This window comes from Rhinopithecus bieti, unplaced genomic scaffold (assembly GCF_001698545.2).
Source record: "Rhinopithecus bieti isolate Rb0 unplaced genomic scaffold, ASM169854v2 scaffold_6945, whole genome shotgun sequence".
Classification (NCBI taxonomy): domain Eukaryota; kingdom Metazoa; phylum Chordata; class Mammalia; order Primates; family Cercopithecidae; genus Rhinopithecus; species Rhinopithecus bieti.
In genome coordinates, this window is record NW_016805531.1 from 2673839 (window position 1) to 2690287 (window position 16449).

A 16449-nucleotide genomic window follows, 5' to 3' on the forward strand; every position below is an offset into this window, starting at 1 on the left:
AGTATTTTTTGGTTTAAAAAAAGGAAAGTAATCTTATATAAGAATATGTTTTAAGTTTTGTCCTAAAATAAAATGATGGGATTGTACAAGAAAGGGATATTTAAGACAAAACAGCCAAAATTTGTTGTGACTGAACTATGAAAGTCATAATAAGGTTAGTAAAATAAATTTTTAAAGAGGTTGTATAATTCAGTTGGCTATAATCAAAAAGAAATCATAATCTTTCTAGAGGTGGGTCTTTAATATTAAAAAATGCACTATTACAAAACTAATTGGTTAAAACAAGATTGTATTACAAATATTGACTTATTTGTAATGCAAGAAGTTTCTAAATTGTTAAATGCTGTTTAACATTCTTTAACATTCTTCAGATAGATATCTTAAAAGTGCCACTCTTTCTCTTTTGAAAAGGCCTTAAATGATGGCTCTCTCCTTCACCTTTCCTTGGTTCTTGTAACTTTTACTAATTATCTAAAGTAAGGGAGAAGAATTGTTTTGAAAACAGGCAAATGAAGTATCTTTTGAACATGCCTTTTATTCTGCATGCCTGTAATACCTCTATCTTTATTTGTGTCATGTGGAAGTGATATTTCACTTCCAGATTACATGAAAGAGCTCTAATCAAGTAACTTAAAAAAATGTAAGTGCTTATCAGATTGGTAAAAGCTAGCTCAAATGCCTTTTAATTTACATAACCTTGGTAATCTTTGGTAAAAACTAATTTAGTAATGTAATCTCAAAACTCTCCAGAAATTTAAAAATTTTAAAGTCATATTTAACCCCTAGGCATTTTTTCCCACTGAAAATTTGCATTACTAACATGTTAAAATATGCATTTGTTAAAATTTTATAAACACAAGGATGTCAATTCTCAAAAAAAATGTAAGTTTAAGAGTTGCTCTATAATGAAGGAAATTATATAGATAAAACTAAATAAATTAAAAAATATCAAGCCAGGGCAACAAAACTCTGAGCCCTATAAGGTTACCAAGAAAATAGTCAGTATGGAGGAAGGGTAAAACCAAGTAACTATTTAAAACCAAAGGGTGTAATGTAAAGGAATTGTTCCATTTTGTAGATTGGTATCATTCAGTTTATTTTTTTAAAAAAATCTTTACTATAGTGGATTGTAACAATAACCACTTTAAGAACAAAATTATTAATTTTAAATGCTACAGAATTTAAGAGCTTGTTTGAATCAATGCAGGATCCACAGCTTATTACTGAAGAAACACTAAGTATATGTGATCCAAATGTACAGGGGCTTATTCCTGAGAAAGCAAATATGTGATCTAAATGTACAGGGGTTATTCCTGAGAAAGCAGTCAGCCTAGTGGGCCATGTAATGCCATTATAAGGTCTGTTTTGCCCCAAGAAGGGGACTGCCTAACTCTCCCTATAAAATACCAAGTAAAGTACCCCAGATGAAGCAGTTAATATCTTTCGTATGCAAGCCATGTTGGACTAGTTTTATGATAACTTGGATATCTTCCCACCTAATATATCTATTACCCAGGTCATGGTAAATTTGGGGATTAAGGAGGCCCCTTTTTCATGGTACCCCTCCCACAGAATCATTGGTCTGTTTAAGAAGCCTTATCAATCTGCCATCCCTCATAAGTCTTAAAGATGCAACTCCCTGCTGGAAACCCAAACCCTTTTCGTCAGAAAGGATAAAATGGTCTGGGGGTAACAAAAACAAAAAAAGTCTCCCTGGAACCAGAACATAAAAACGTGCAGGTTAATAGAATGATAAAATGTAAGATGTTTAAACAAGCTTTTATGTAAGGTAGTTGTACCCCTTTTACCTAAATGTCTTATGAAACCGTGTACTATATCTAACTGGGGGATGTTTTCCCCTTTGTACTACTGTAACACTGAAGACGTGTAACTCTGCTCACGTACATTCTCCACAGCAGAGCCTTTTGTGTGGAGCATTTATCGGGGCTGATGGAAAAAACTGTGAGCACTTCTCAATAACAACCACCGAGCTAGAGAATTTCTACTTGATGGGGCATTTACTGCCTTGCTATGGAATATTTACTGAAGCTACCCCTATACTAATAGAAATAATGTCTCCCAAAAAGTTCCATGATAAAATACAAGTGGTTTACATAAAATCTTATGTTATCTTGGCTACCTAATAAGCCAAGAGCCCTTTTCCCTAGGACTAATTGTAAGAAGCTGCTAAATTCTTTAGTGCCAAATAGCTCCTATGAGCTGTTTGGTTCGTAAATGGCATTTGCAAGGTAAACAAATGTCTTGTTTTAAAAGCTGCTGCTCTGCTTAAAGGAGGGTCAAGAAAATCTTTTTCTTTTAAGTCATTTGGGTAAAGTATGTTTTTGTAGGCAAATTTACCTTCCTGAGTTCTCCAAAATTCAGATTGTAGTTTTCTAACAGTATAGTTGTCTGCGTGAGTACAATAATAGTTTTAAAAAATGTTTTTTCAGGGAAAGCATGACACTTAATACTAGATTTCAGCCCTAACTTTTTAAGTGAAGATTAAATCATTATATCTTGGCTATAGTAATCCTCTAGGAAGTACCAGATTATAATTTCTTTCACATATTTAGTTGGTGCCCTGATGGAATAGGTTCCTTTTTCTGTTCTAACATACGAATTACACTCTTAACTCTCAAACTATAAATGTTATTTATCTCTACTTGTTTTACTTCCAAGGAAACCAAAATCATGGTATTCTGAAGACCAAAGATAGGACTCTCCCTCATTTGGCATCCTGCTGGCCCGGGATCTGTTTCACTGCTAATGCTCAGCTGCTAAAACTATATAAGCTGCCTCCCTCTAGGCCCAGGGACTTATCGCGGAAACGGTGGGTGCATAAGATTGTAAGGACCAGTTGTGAGGGATAAAATTAGGACAAGATCAAAACCTCCACATCAAGAATGGGGTGCATAAAATTCCTAAACAGCTGATAAAACACATTTAGTTGCCTTCTAAAGCATTTTGTATCATTTTTGCATACACCCCAACTATTAGGGGAACCAGCCCCCAATATTTCAATGTAGGTTCTTTTCTATTTTCCTTAAGTGTCAGCTGGTCTGAGAAATAAAGAGAAAGAGTACAAAAGTGAGAAATTTTACAGCTGGGCCTCTGAGGGTGACATCACATGTTGGTAGGTTCCGTGATGCCCACCTGAGCCGCAAAACCAAGTTTTTATTAGGGATTTCAAAAGGGGAGGGGTGTATGAATAGGGAGTGGGTCACAGAGATCACATGCTTTAGGGGCAATAAAAGATCACAAGGACAGAAGGGCAGGGCAAGGTCACAAGGCCAGAGCAAAATTAGAATTACTGATGATGTTCCATGTCCCGCTGTGCACGCATTGTCATTGATAAACATCTTAACAGGAAACAGGGTTCAAGAGCAGAGAACCCATCTGACTAGAATTCGCCAGGCTGGAATTTCCTAATCCTAGCAAGCCTGAGGGTGCTGCAGGAGACCAGGGTGTATTTCATCCCTAATCTTCAACTGCATAACACAGACACTCCCAGAGTGGCCATTTTAGAGACCTTCCCCTGGGAATGCATTCTTTTCTCAGGGCTATTCCTTGCTGAGAAAAAGAATTCAGCGATATTTCTCCTATTCACTTTCTGTAAGAAGAGAAATATGACTCTGTTCTGCCCAGCCCATTAGGCAGTCAGACCTTATGGTTATCTCCCTTGTTCCCTGAACATCGCTATTATCTTGTTCTTTTTCAGGGCGCCCAGATTTCATATTGTTCAAACCCACATGCTTTACAAACAATTTGTGCAGATAGTGCAATCATCACAAGGTCCTGAGGCAACATACATCCTCAGCTTACGAAGATGACAGGATTAAGAGATTAAAGTAAGACAGGCATAGGAAATTATAAGAGTATTGATTGGGGAAGTGATAAATGTCCATGAAATCTTCACAATTTATGTTCAGAGATTGCAGTAAAGACAGGCGTAAGAAATTATGAAAGTATTAATTTGGGGAACTAAGACATGGCCATGAAATCTTTACAATTTATGTTTTTCTGCCATGGCTTCAGCAGGTCCCTCTGTTCGTGGTCCCTGACTTCCCTCAACACCCAACCATAAAAATTTTCTGCTTACTATAAAATTAAAGGAAAATATTTACTAATAGGATAAAATGCCTTGTAGCAAAGCCTCCTGGGTATAACACTCCCAATTATAGGTTGTCAAGATAAATATACCTATACATATATGCATATTTTCAATTACTTTTCATAATAATGCCTATGTTTTGTATAGCTAATTGCTGTAAGTCTGTAACAGAAACCAAGCTTACAGTAGCTTAACACATAAAAATTAAAAATAAGTCAGTGCTGTAACTTTTACCTTTTGGTTTTATTGTCAGCTTTTGTTTTTTTTAGCGTAAATAATCTTAAGAAGTCATAAATGCTTGTTCACATCCATTTCTGTATGTCCTAAAACAATTAATTGGCTATAAGTTTCTTGATTCTTAAGACCCTCAGCCATAGGGAGTCCTGCCAAGGGAAAAAATGACACTGTAGAATTGTGACTTCTCCTGTGACAAAAGCTTTTCTCTCCCATATACTAGTATATGGTGCAATACAAAAGTGGTGGCAAAAATAGATTTGTCTACTGTTAGCAAGTCTATAATGATTTAAACACTGAGGACCAGGTGTTTCCTGCATTTAATTTATACCCTTCTCAAGATGCTATGGAGATAAATTGGATGAGAGATTAAATTTATTAAATTCTAATTTAATGTTGGTTGCACAATTTTCAAAAAAGATTTATTATAGCGTTCAAATAACCCTTAATAAGGAGGGTAAACATATTGTATGTTTAATCAAAGAATATGACGTTGCATGCAGGGTTTTCTCCTGGCTAACTGGGTTGTTGACTGCCCTCTGATTCTACCTGTAATCTTGGATGTCCAAATTTTCATTATATTTATGCTGTTACTATATTAACCCTAGACATTCCTTGTAAATGTTATGCCAGATACAGCAGCAGATAAAGGCACAATTAAAAACTCAGGTCATGATAGCTCAGAAAATAGATCTGATCTGGGTTTTTTTTTTTTTTTTTTTTAGACTAAGCCTTAGGCCTGGCTCCATATCACCCCTTAAACAATTGGCTATTACATCAGGTCAGACCACATCCTCCCCTGGTTGTGCAAATCACTAATATTTAAAACTATGGCCATCAAATCAGAGGACTCTAGAAATAAGCCTTCCTAGCTCCATGGGACACTGCCAGAGGGCCAAATCAGACAACTCTAGGAATAAGCCTTCCTAGTACCATGGGACGTGTTGCTGTTTTGTTGGTCTGCATATGCATTCTGTGGAATGCTTTTTGGCCAAGAAGCGGAACTAAGGACTAAGCTCTGATTTTTTATCTTGCCCAAATTCCTACTTAAGGGATCTAGAGAGTCATGCCCTACAAACCATACATTCTCATCAGATGGGTTTTGTTTGACCCTGTGTACATCATGAGTGACTTTTCAGTCTGACTCTGGCATCACATTATGAGACAAGGAAAAAATAACCCCAAAATATATTTCCTTGCCATATCTTGAAATTTCCCTGCAAAGTCTCTTGTGGGAAGAATCCATATCCTGTACACAATCCCCTTTCCCCTTTCTTTTCCTTTCTTTGTGTCCAGATCCAGGAGATAGCCAACTAAGAGCCAGGTACCCTTTTAGGTCTGATAAGAAACATTTTACAACCTACTCTCTCTCTCTGAAGTTTGCTATCTGAGAGATTCCTCTACATAATAAAACTTGGTCTCCACAATCCTTTATCTTAACCTGAACATTCCTTTCCATTGATTCCAGGTCTTCAGATAAACTCAACCAATTGTCAACTGGAAAATGTTTAAATTTACCTATAGCCTGGAAGCCCCTGCTTTGAGTTGTCCTGCCTTTCTGAACCAAACCAATGTATTTCTTAAATGTATTTGATTGATGTGTCATGCTCCCCTATAATATATATGAACCCAAGCTGCATCCCAACCGCCTGGGGCACATATTCTCAGGACCTCCTGAGGGCTGTGTCATGGGCCATGGTCTCACATATTTGGCTCAGAATAAATCTCTTGAAGTATTTTACAGAGTTTGACTCTTTTTGTCGATGTAAGCATCATAAGATACCATTTGGAGCAACCCAAAAGCCTCAAAACCAAACCAAAACAAAGCCCTCTTGTTGGTGAAATCAGCATTGTAATTCATAATTTTGCCTTATGAACTTAAGATGTTTCTGTTTAGATTATTCCAATAATGTAGCATTTGTCTACCTAGAAAATATATTTTCTCTCTTAGCAACTCCTGTATTACTTAATTTTCAAAATCCTTTTAGCAATTACTCCTTCTCATAGTGTTCCCTTTTCCTTGTGTTCTCATCTTGTTTTGCTATAAAAATTGTCCCTTGATAAGTACTATAAACCCACGATAATGCCTTTCCTACTTTCTATTTAATTTGAACAAAAAAAATATCCTGTGATATATATCCTAAAGGTAGAATGAATGATAGCAAATTTTATGCATTATTTTAATAGAATTCTAGCCTCTAAATATAACCCCCAAATCTCAATTGTTTAAGGCAGATTCATTCTCCTAAACAATGAAACCTTCATGTCTCCCATTGGCCCATGCTCATAAAAATATCCTTCAATTATTGCTTTTCTTCCCTCGTCCATGTTGCTCACTTTGTAGTTGATAATACTGCAAATCAAATAGCAGTCAGAATAATAAGCTGCCACCAGTTGGAGTCATAGTTGGTGCTACATATTGTCAAAGATTGTTCATACTAATCAACTAATGATGGCATTGCTGCTTCCATCCTGCTAAACAAAATTCTAACACAATTACTACTAATAACCTCTGAAACCTTTGCGTGCTTAAGGAGACTGTTTCAGAGATTATCTGGAGACCTATCAGAGAATAAGCCAGGGAAGACAGAATCTACCAGATGGAGATTACTCTTTAGTAATTAACTAGACATGGCTCCTTTGGGTCCATAACATTTTCTAACATCGTGAGGTATTTCCTTTAGCATATTGATGTGTCTGTATTAATATATTAGATTGTGAGCAGCTAGGAGGTAGTGTTAAATATTAAACATTTCATACATGAATTATATTCTTAATATCCTTTCTTTAGTTTTTAAAATAGGTGTGCTAAAATGACACTCAATAAATAAATGTAGAGACATTAATATTAAAGGAGAACCAATGAATTCAGACTCATGACAAAATGTGTATTTGTTCATTTCTCAAGGGAGACATGGCTTCATGATTATTAATATAGTAGTTAAAGATTTACTTTGAAATGGAAAAGCTGAAAATACCTTAAGTAGAGTTAGACAATAAGACATCCTTTCAAAGCATTGGAATTCATCACCTTAGGGAGCTGTTCTCTTCCCATGTGGGTACCAGGCTTCTCAGAGGTGCAGGATTAGATGACTAATGAGCTGTGACATCCTCTGTGACACAGACATTGTACATCTTGTTTTAGGAAACATTTAAAATGAGAGAGAGGAACTCTCTTAGAGGTGGTGAAAGTTTCACTGGGTTAAAGAAGCCATTTCTCCATTTGTCACTGTTAGAATTTGTGGTGAAAAGCATAAAAACACATTTAGGTTGGAGCTGAATGATTTCAGACAGGCTGACAGACAGCTGCGTTTTGCTGGTTTTGAAATGCACATTTGGTATTGATACAATGTGGTGTCATTATTTCAAGCCTTATAAAGCATTTTATCTAGGTGATAGCTGGTTACCTCAAGGTTATTTCATTAATTGCTCAAGGTGAGTGCTTTAATAATGCTTGAAGTTATACATTGCCAATTAACCCCTTAATACTGGCAAAGAATTTGCAATACCCTAATCACAATTACTTGGAATATTTTACAGGAATTGCTAACTTAACTGTCAGAACTACCCCTCAAAAGGAAAATTTAGATTCAAGTAAATTTTCTCCAAGGAAAATCATATTAAAGATGGTAGTAAGATGTCTGTAAGTTACCTGTTGCACCAAAGGCATTTATGGAAGACCTACTGCACCCCAGAAAATGATGCTAATCATCACATTTACATATTTGCAGGAACCTTCAAAGGAGATAATATCTTCTGAACACAGTAGAATGTAAACCTTGGTAATCTTATGTGGCGTGCTATAGGACCTTGCAACTAGATGTATGGTCCTTGTTCTAACAGCATAAGTATCACTGGGAGCTTGTTAGAAGTGTAGAATCTTAGATACCCCCAAACCTGCTGGGTTAGAAGCTGCATTTTAACAAAATTCCCAAGAGACTGGCGTGTACCCAGGTTTGATAATAACACTCCTGGGACACATAGCTAATTAAGTGGTGGAACCTGCTTCCAAATCCAAGTTTGTTTAGCAACATACTCAGTAAATAAGTCATACTCAGTAAATAAGTCATGTTATTTGTTATCACATGTTACTATTATTTTGTTTACTTTACTTTTAAAAATTTGTTCTTCAATGAAGCATGATTGTGGCAGGCCAGGTCTCATTAACAGCTGAACAGGTAGGCCTCCATGACAACCGTTTCAGCACTGAGTAGTTAGGTTAAATATTAAAAGCTGAAAGAACCGGTGCCCTTATACAAAAGCTTGAATGTAACAAACGCTCATGAATAGTCTTGCCTAGGCCTTTCTTGAGCGTCAAAGCATGACAAGAAAATGAAGAAATTCTTAACAGGACCCATTTAGGATTAAACAAGTTTTATTGGTGGTCTGAAGAAACTCCCCAGACCTCCACAAGTTTTACTGGGGTTCTAAAGGAACTCCCCAAACCTTCATGATTTGGCAGGAGACAAGATAAGGGTAATCACTCCCCGCCCCTGAACCCATCTAGATTAAGTAAATGTACTATATTAGTCCGTTTTGGTACTGCTGATAAAGACTTGCCCGAGACTCGGAAGAAAAAGAGGTTTAATTGGACTTTTAAATGTCTTTGAATTCCACATGGCTCGGGAGGTCTCAGAATCATAGTGGGAGGCAAAAGGCACTTATTACTTAGTGGCAGCAAGAGAAAATGAGGAAGAAGCAAAAGCGGAAACCTGATAAACCCATCAGATCTGGTGAGACTTATTAACTATCATGAGAACGGCATGAGAAAGACTGGCCCCATGATTCAATTACCTTGCCCGGGTCCCTCCTGCAACATGTAGGAATTCTGGGAGATACAATTCAGGTTGAGATTTGGATGGGTACACAGGCAAACCATATCATTTCCTGAGTTTCCAGAGGAAGGTCTTCAGGACTCAGACCTTAGCTATAGGTTAGAAGAAGTTAGTAACTTATGTCTTTAGACGAATGCACACTTACACATAGACATATAGCTTAGAAGGTATATAATTTCTGGAAAACTTTGTAATTTTGTGTTGGTCTGGTGATATTTTCCCAGTCTTCTCCCTGTACCTAATTACAGAACCAAATTCTCTTCTTTCCCAGTTTGTCTGCATCTTGTTATTGGGCCATGAGAATAAGCAGCCCAACCCTCAGTTTGGTCCAGGAACGTGATCAGGAATTCAAGGAAGCACTTAATGCAAGGTCAAGAAAAGTTCAAAGTCATGTCTTTTCGAGTCCTTTTTTTTGTCCAACACTAAATTTTGATGCTACTGATGTCTTGTCAATGAAAAAGAATTACACTTAGGAGCTAGAGGTTTAAAGCACAAGTTTAGAGGTTTATTCTACTAAGTTATTTGCACATTCATAACATTGTATGTGTAGGTGTCATTCTGTGGAGCAGGGACATGATCATAAATAAATAAAATGCTAGCTTTAATATTGTAATGCATTGTTTTATGGACTACAGAAGATAATTGGCAGTTAAACCATTGAAAAATTTCTGACAATTCGACAGAGCTTACTGTGTGCTTCATGTGTTTTACTACCAGTTACAGTATCTTTTTTCCTTTGTCCCCCTTTTTCATCTTCCTTCTCTCTCCCATTCTGATTTGTTTAAAAATTTGAGAAGCATTCTCCTTACCTATTTATATACTGGCCCTAAGAATTTAGGGGCTGTTAAAAGTCAGGCCTGAAGATGTTATACATTTTTAAATTGTGGGTTTTACTTAAATGTGCATAAAACTAATGAAACACTGTATTTAAAAAATGTTATATTTGGAAAATCTTATTAGTTACAGATAAATGTGAATTTAAAAATATATGGGCAGTATTATTCTCAATATTCTAATTATTTGACTTGAAATACACTTCAACATAAAATTTGTCTTTTTAGTGGAATAAATACTCTCAACTTATCATCTTAGGTTATAGCCCAAACATGATTGAGTGCTGTGTCAGTACAGTCAGTACAGTTTTTTCTGTTTTTTAATAAAAACACAACTCAGCTTTATTCAGCTAAAAGTTTATACTTTTTTATGATGTCATGTATAATTCTACTATCTCAATAATTCTAAGACTGATAATTTTTATATATAAAACTACATGGGGATTCCATCTAAATAGATTCAGAATGAAAAACTCTGACCCATCACAAACTTGAACCCAGAGTGTGTCTGATACTTTTGCTCTCCTTCTCCTCTGTAAGAGCCTGCTGCTTTTGATCAGGCTCTCTGAAGCCCTCTCATTCTCTCAGGCCCACCTCAAACTCACCTTCTACTTTTCTTTCTTGCTAAAACTCTACCTCAGACAAGTACTTCTTTGCATTTTCCTTCCTTATTACTCACTCACTCCTTCTGCCACATTTGATTACAGTTAAATGTTATCCAGTTGTATCTCATCTTCTTTTCCAAAGAAGGGACTAAATCTCTTCAGAGCAGAAACATCATATTTTTTTGGTCACTCAGAGTTCTGCATATGGGGCTGGAGACTCAGAACCCTGACATATTTATTGAAAAAGTACGTCCACAGGCATAAGAGGTGCTTATAACACATGAAATAAAATTATTTCATGCTGTATCTTTTCAGAAAACAGTTGCATCTTTCTTCTATCCTTTGTTGGACACTTTGAGAGAACATCTATTAAAATGATTATTAATTGCTTGGAGATACTGGAAAGATGTCTCAGTCATGTAGTATGGAGAAGAGGATTAGAATTATGGCTTTGCTTCTAACTAGCTCTGTGATTTGAGCAAGTTTTTTTAACATCTGTAACTCTCAAAATGCATTAAATACCATAGTACAAATGCCAATCATTTTATATGGACTTTTTTGGGTGGTAGATGAAAACTAGTAAAATTACTTAGTAATGCCTTATGAAAAGCAAATACTCATTATTTGTTGTCAAGCAGTGTGAAGGCAGTATCTCTATTCAAATCCAGTGAGTATTGCAAAATATATCTTCATCATAGGTGAAATGTCCAAGTAAGCTAGGAAAAACATAGTAGATACTATTTATTTGTTATTATGAATTAGACACAGTGTTAGATAATTTAAATAATTCTTGAAACTTTTTAAAAAAATGTTTGAACCTTTGTAGCAACATTACAAAGTTTTAATAGTTAACTTTACAGATGAGGCATTGAGAGTTTCCATAACTTGCTCAAAGCTATAAACATAATATAATTAATCAAGCAAGACTTACGGAGTTTAAACATAAAAGCAATTTTATTTCTATTTCCTATTGTCCCTTTAAACCATCTCAGTGGATGCAGTTCTTCCATTGCCCCTGGACAGCAACAAGATTATTTGGACACTGGTAGGTAGTAGACAGTCCAGGTGAATTTGCTTCAAAGACAGTTTCGTTTATTAATTAAAACTGCCTACTCCCATATAATCATCAAAGCTTCCAATTTGATGGAAGGTAAAGCTTATTTCTGCATCCTCTGGTTAGAGCCAGTTGCCTCAGAAAAGGGCTATGGTCTGCTTTATCCCTCTTGTTCACTTTTTCCACTGTGTAGCTATAGCTTTGTACTCCTACAAGGTAGTGCTCTATTCTAGAGGTTGCTTGATCCTTCTTCAGCTCTAAGAAGGCCAGTCATTTAACTCATTATTAGCTCTGTCAACCCTAGGTTTTTCAAACTGAATCCTAGTGCATTGGTAGCTCTCCTTTATACTGCCATCGAAGTTCCTAGCTAGCTCATTCCTTATGCTGAAGATTTCCTAGGCAGGAGCAAGATACCAATTTAGTGTATCTTATAAACACTTGGGACACACATCAAACCTCTGAATGGTGCTGTTGAATAGTCTCTCGCTAGGCTTAAGGTGAAAAATTGGTCTCAACCCAATCTTCTCTCTCTCTCTCTCTCTCTCTCTCTCTCTCTCTCTCTCTCTCTCTCTCTCTCTGTGTGTCTGCATGTCTGTGATGGGAGTGGCATGAGGAAGAGGTGTTAAGAGCATATTGGTAACCTTATCTAAAATTACCCTCATAAGAATCCCCCGTACATAATCAACCCCTCCACCCCACCCAATCTACAACATTGCAATGCTTCTGTAATCTTGATGTAACTATACTGTTGAAAAGTTAGTAAACTATTTTAGGCTAAGTCTTTGCAAAATTTATATATGGTTGATCACTTTCTTTGAAATGTAAAATTTAAGATATGGAGTTTGAATTGAACTCACATCTATCTATGGCCATGAGCCTTCCACTTTATAGAAGAAATTAGGTCAAAGGATAGTTTGAGTCAATTACTCAGTTTAGGTTCAGAAGTATTTCAGAGTGATTTCTGAAATACGTGTATTATTCAGCCAGTTAGAGGAGGCAGCAGTGATTCTTTTTTTGTATCTCTTTTGGTCAAATCCAATTACACTTTCTTGTTTTCAGGCTCATTATATAACTAGAAACAATGCTTTCTTTAAAGAGATGAAAAACAGAAATTGCAAAAATGGAGTCCCCAAACACATGATTTCAGAAGTATAAGAACTTCAAAATAACAAAAGTCACAACGCTTCTAAATTAGACAATGATACAGGAAAATTGGCTGCATTCTTGAGAAAGTGACATATGGATGAATCTGCAGCTGTGGCTGAAAAAAATAGAGAAAAAAGTGAAAGAAAATATACAACAATACATTTAGGATAGATTTTTAAACTGTTCAAGGAAACATTTCTTCTCTTCTTATGAAATCTAATATGGCAGATGCCAGAAGACATTAAGAATAAGGATGAGGAATTATATTAGAACTCCTGAAAGCTGCCAATTTACAAAAATAGCAGGTAAAAGAATGGATAATGGAAATAAAGTATTTTGGAATATGAGGAAAAAAAAGTGGTACTTTTGTACACTTATGCGCAATTGAGAACAAAGAGTGGTACCATTTGAACTGCAAAATTTTGGAGAGTTTGATCACCATTTAGTCCAGCATACTCTTCAATATGTTTTCCTTTGGCATGCTTATGACGTTCACTGTCTGGAATTAAGCAAATGAAAAAAGCTTCATTTAAGTTTCTGTTATAATTTTAGAATCATTAATTGAATATTTCTTTAAGATCTATTTTTCTTCTTATTCCTTTTCCTCATCTTTATTAGAAAGATATATGTAAGGGAGATATATACACAGATTTCATATCCAGGATCACATTTTAAAATATTTACATGAGAATAACTTTCTATTTTACAGTTAAATCCTTTACATTGTTCCTTGAAAATATAAAATTCCAATTCATTCAGAAGATACTTGTGATTCAAAAGCTGTGTTAGGTTCTACGGAAACAGGATCAATATTATCACTGCCCTCAATGGATATAACATTTAATACACTTACAAAATGGAATGTCTTTTTCCCTCAATCCATTATCATCATGTATTTATTCTATATTTTATTTAAAGAATGTTGAATGACCATCTTATTTAAAACATTTGTATTGAAGTTATTATTAGAGTACCTACCCATAGCAAATATTCAGTAAATGCTAACAATTATTATAATTGCCAATAGATAATACATTTCCTGCAAGTGGCATCTGTTGTGGAAGAAAAGAGATATCTAATAATTGTAACACTACAGACAATAAATACATAGGATCAAGTCTAGATTATCTACATTTTTTTCCCTCAAGGATAGGTGTTCTCATATTTTTAATATGTTTACCATAGTGCTTATCTTGCAGACTTATCATGCTTTATTACCACATAATAAAAATTTCATCTACTCCACATGGCATTTATTAAGCAATTGAAATTATAGGCATTTCTTTCTTGGCATCAGTATTCTGTTCTTAAAAATCAGTCAAAATGAAAACTAGAATGTATTTCCCATAATTTGTTATTGCTTAACTAAATCAGAAAAATCAAAGAGAGAGAAATTAAGAACAAATACAATAAATAGAAAGCAGTTAACAAACATGGTAGATGTTAATTTGTGTGAATTACTGAAAGAACAAATTAAAAGACAGAATATTATACTGAATAAAAAACAGACCCAACTATATGCCATTTATAGAACACCATATTAAGCTTAAAGAGTAAAACAGGTTAAAAACCTAAGAAAGATATGCCATGCTGACCCTGATCAAAATAAATTTAGTATACCTGTTGGGGGAACCAGCCCCCAAAATTTCAACATAGGTTCTTTTCTATTTTCCCTATGTGTTGGCTGGTCTGAGATATAAAGGGAAAGATTTCAAAAGAGAGAAATTTTAAAGCTGAGTGTCCAGGGGAGACATCACATGTTGGCAGGTTCTATGATGCCCCCTGAGCTGTAAAACCAGCAGGTTTTTATTAGCAATTTTCAAAGGGGAGGGAGTGTACAAATAGGTTGTGGGTCACAGATACCCCATGCTTCAAGGGCAACAAAATATCACAAGGAAAATGGGCAGGGCAAGGTCACAAGGCCAGGGTGAAACTAGAATTACTAATGAGGTTCCCAGTCCCGCTGTGCATGCATTGTCATTGATAAACATCAGGAAACAGGGTTTGAGAGCAGACAACCCGTCTGACTAAAATTTACTTAGGCAGAAATTTCCTAATCCTAATAAGTCTGAGGGTGCTGCAGATTAGGGCGTGTTTCATCCCTATCTACAACTGCATAAGGCAGACACTCCCAGAGCGGCCATTTTAGAGGCCCCCCTGGGAATGCATTCTTTCCCCAGGGCTGTTAATTATTAATATTTCTTACAGGGGAAAGAATTCAATGATATTTCTCTTACCTATTTTCAGCAATAAGAGAAATATGGCTCTGTCCTGCCTGGCTCCCCAGAAGCCAAGCCGATGCTGGTACTATGCTTCTGTATAGCCTGTGGAAACATGAGCCAATTAAATTGTATCTAGGAAGTAACTAGGAAATATCTAGGAAGTAACTAGGAAGTAACTAACTTGTATCTAGGAAGTAACTAAATTGCTTTTGGTTTTACAGTCTTATAGGCAGACAAGGGACTTGCCTTGTCCCAAATGAGATGTTGGACTGTGGACTTTTGAGTTAATGCTGAAATGAGTTAAGACTTTGGGGGGCTGTTGGGAAGGCATGACTGGTTTTGAAATGTGAGGACATGAGACTTGGGAGGGGCCGGGGCAGAATGATATGGTTTGGCTGCCCAAATCTTGTCTTGAATTTCCACTTCTTGTGGGAAGGACCCAGTGGGAGGTAATTGAATCATGGGAGCTGGTCTTTCCCATGCTGTTCTCATGATAGTGAATAAGTGTCATGAGATCTGATGGTATCATAAGGAGGGGTTTCCCTGCTAAACCTCTGTCTTTGCCTGCTGCCATCCACTCAAGATGTGACTTGCTGCTCCTTGCCTTCCACATGATTTTGAGACTTCCTTAGCCACATGGAACTGTAAGTCCAATTAAACCTCTTTTTTTTAAATGTAAATTGCCCATTCTCAGGTATGTCTCTATCAGCAGTGTGAAAATGGACTAATATACAAGGACATTAAAATGATAATATATAAACACTTTGAATATATTTTTCCATGTATTTGATGATTTACATGAAATAGACCAATTTCTTGAAAGGCACAAACAGCCAGCTCTCACAGGAGAAATAGATAATATAAATAAGACTATAAATATTAAGGACTTTCATCAGTAACAATTTACCAATATCAGTTTATTAGTTATAACAAATGTATTATAGTAATGTGAGGAGTTAATAGAGAAATTAGGTGTGAGGTAAATGGAAACTCTGGGGATTATCTTTGCAACTTTTCTGTAAACCTAAAACTGTTCTAAAATATTTATTAGAAGCATCAAATACAAATGACAAAGGAAAATCAAGGGGTCAGGATTCTTGTGTTCTAAATTATATTAAGACTTGGTTTAGGTCCATAGTAGAAACGAACAATTTTTATATCATATACTTATCCTATTCATATATTAAACTGTATGATATTTTTTAAGTGCTTGCCTTAATTTTTTCACACTTCACTTAAAATTATAAAAGCATCCCAATAGTTCAAGAAGATACAAGTAAGCCATAAAATTCAAAAAAATTGATAAATATATTTTACTACATCACAAAATTTTACTTATCCTAAGAAATATCATTCTCAAAATAGTTGAATTAAATCGCACAACCTGTGTAATTCTAAGCTACCAAACT

At 35.6% G+C, this 16449-nt stretch overlaps 1 long non-coding RNA gene across 1 annotated transcript in view; it reads right to left on the bottom strand.

The window, feature by feature from the left end:
- Positions 1-12385: 12385 nt before the first annotated feature.
- The window catches only part of LOC108530093 (uncharacterized), a 36092-nt gene continuing 32028 nt past the window's right edge, over positions 12386-16449 (bottom strand). The window contains exons 3-5 of the long non-coding RNA XR_001885753.1: positions 15056-15142; positions 13223-13317; positions 12386-12933 (exon numbers count right to left, since the gene is read on the bottom strand). This is a non-coding gene — a long non-coding RNA (uncharacterized LOC108530093). The remainder of the gene's footprint in view (positions 12934-13222; positions 13318-15055; positions 15143-16449) is intronic.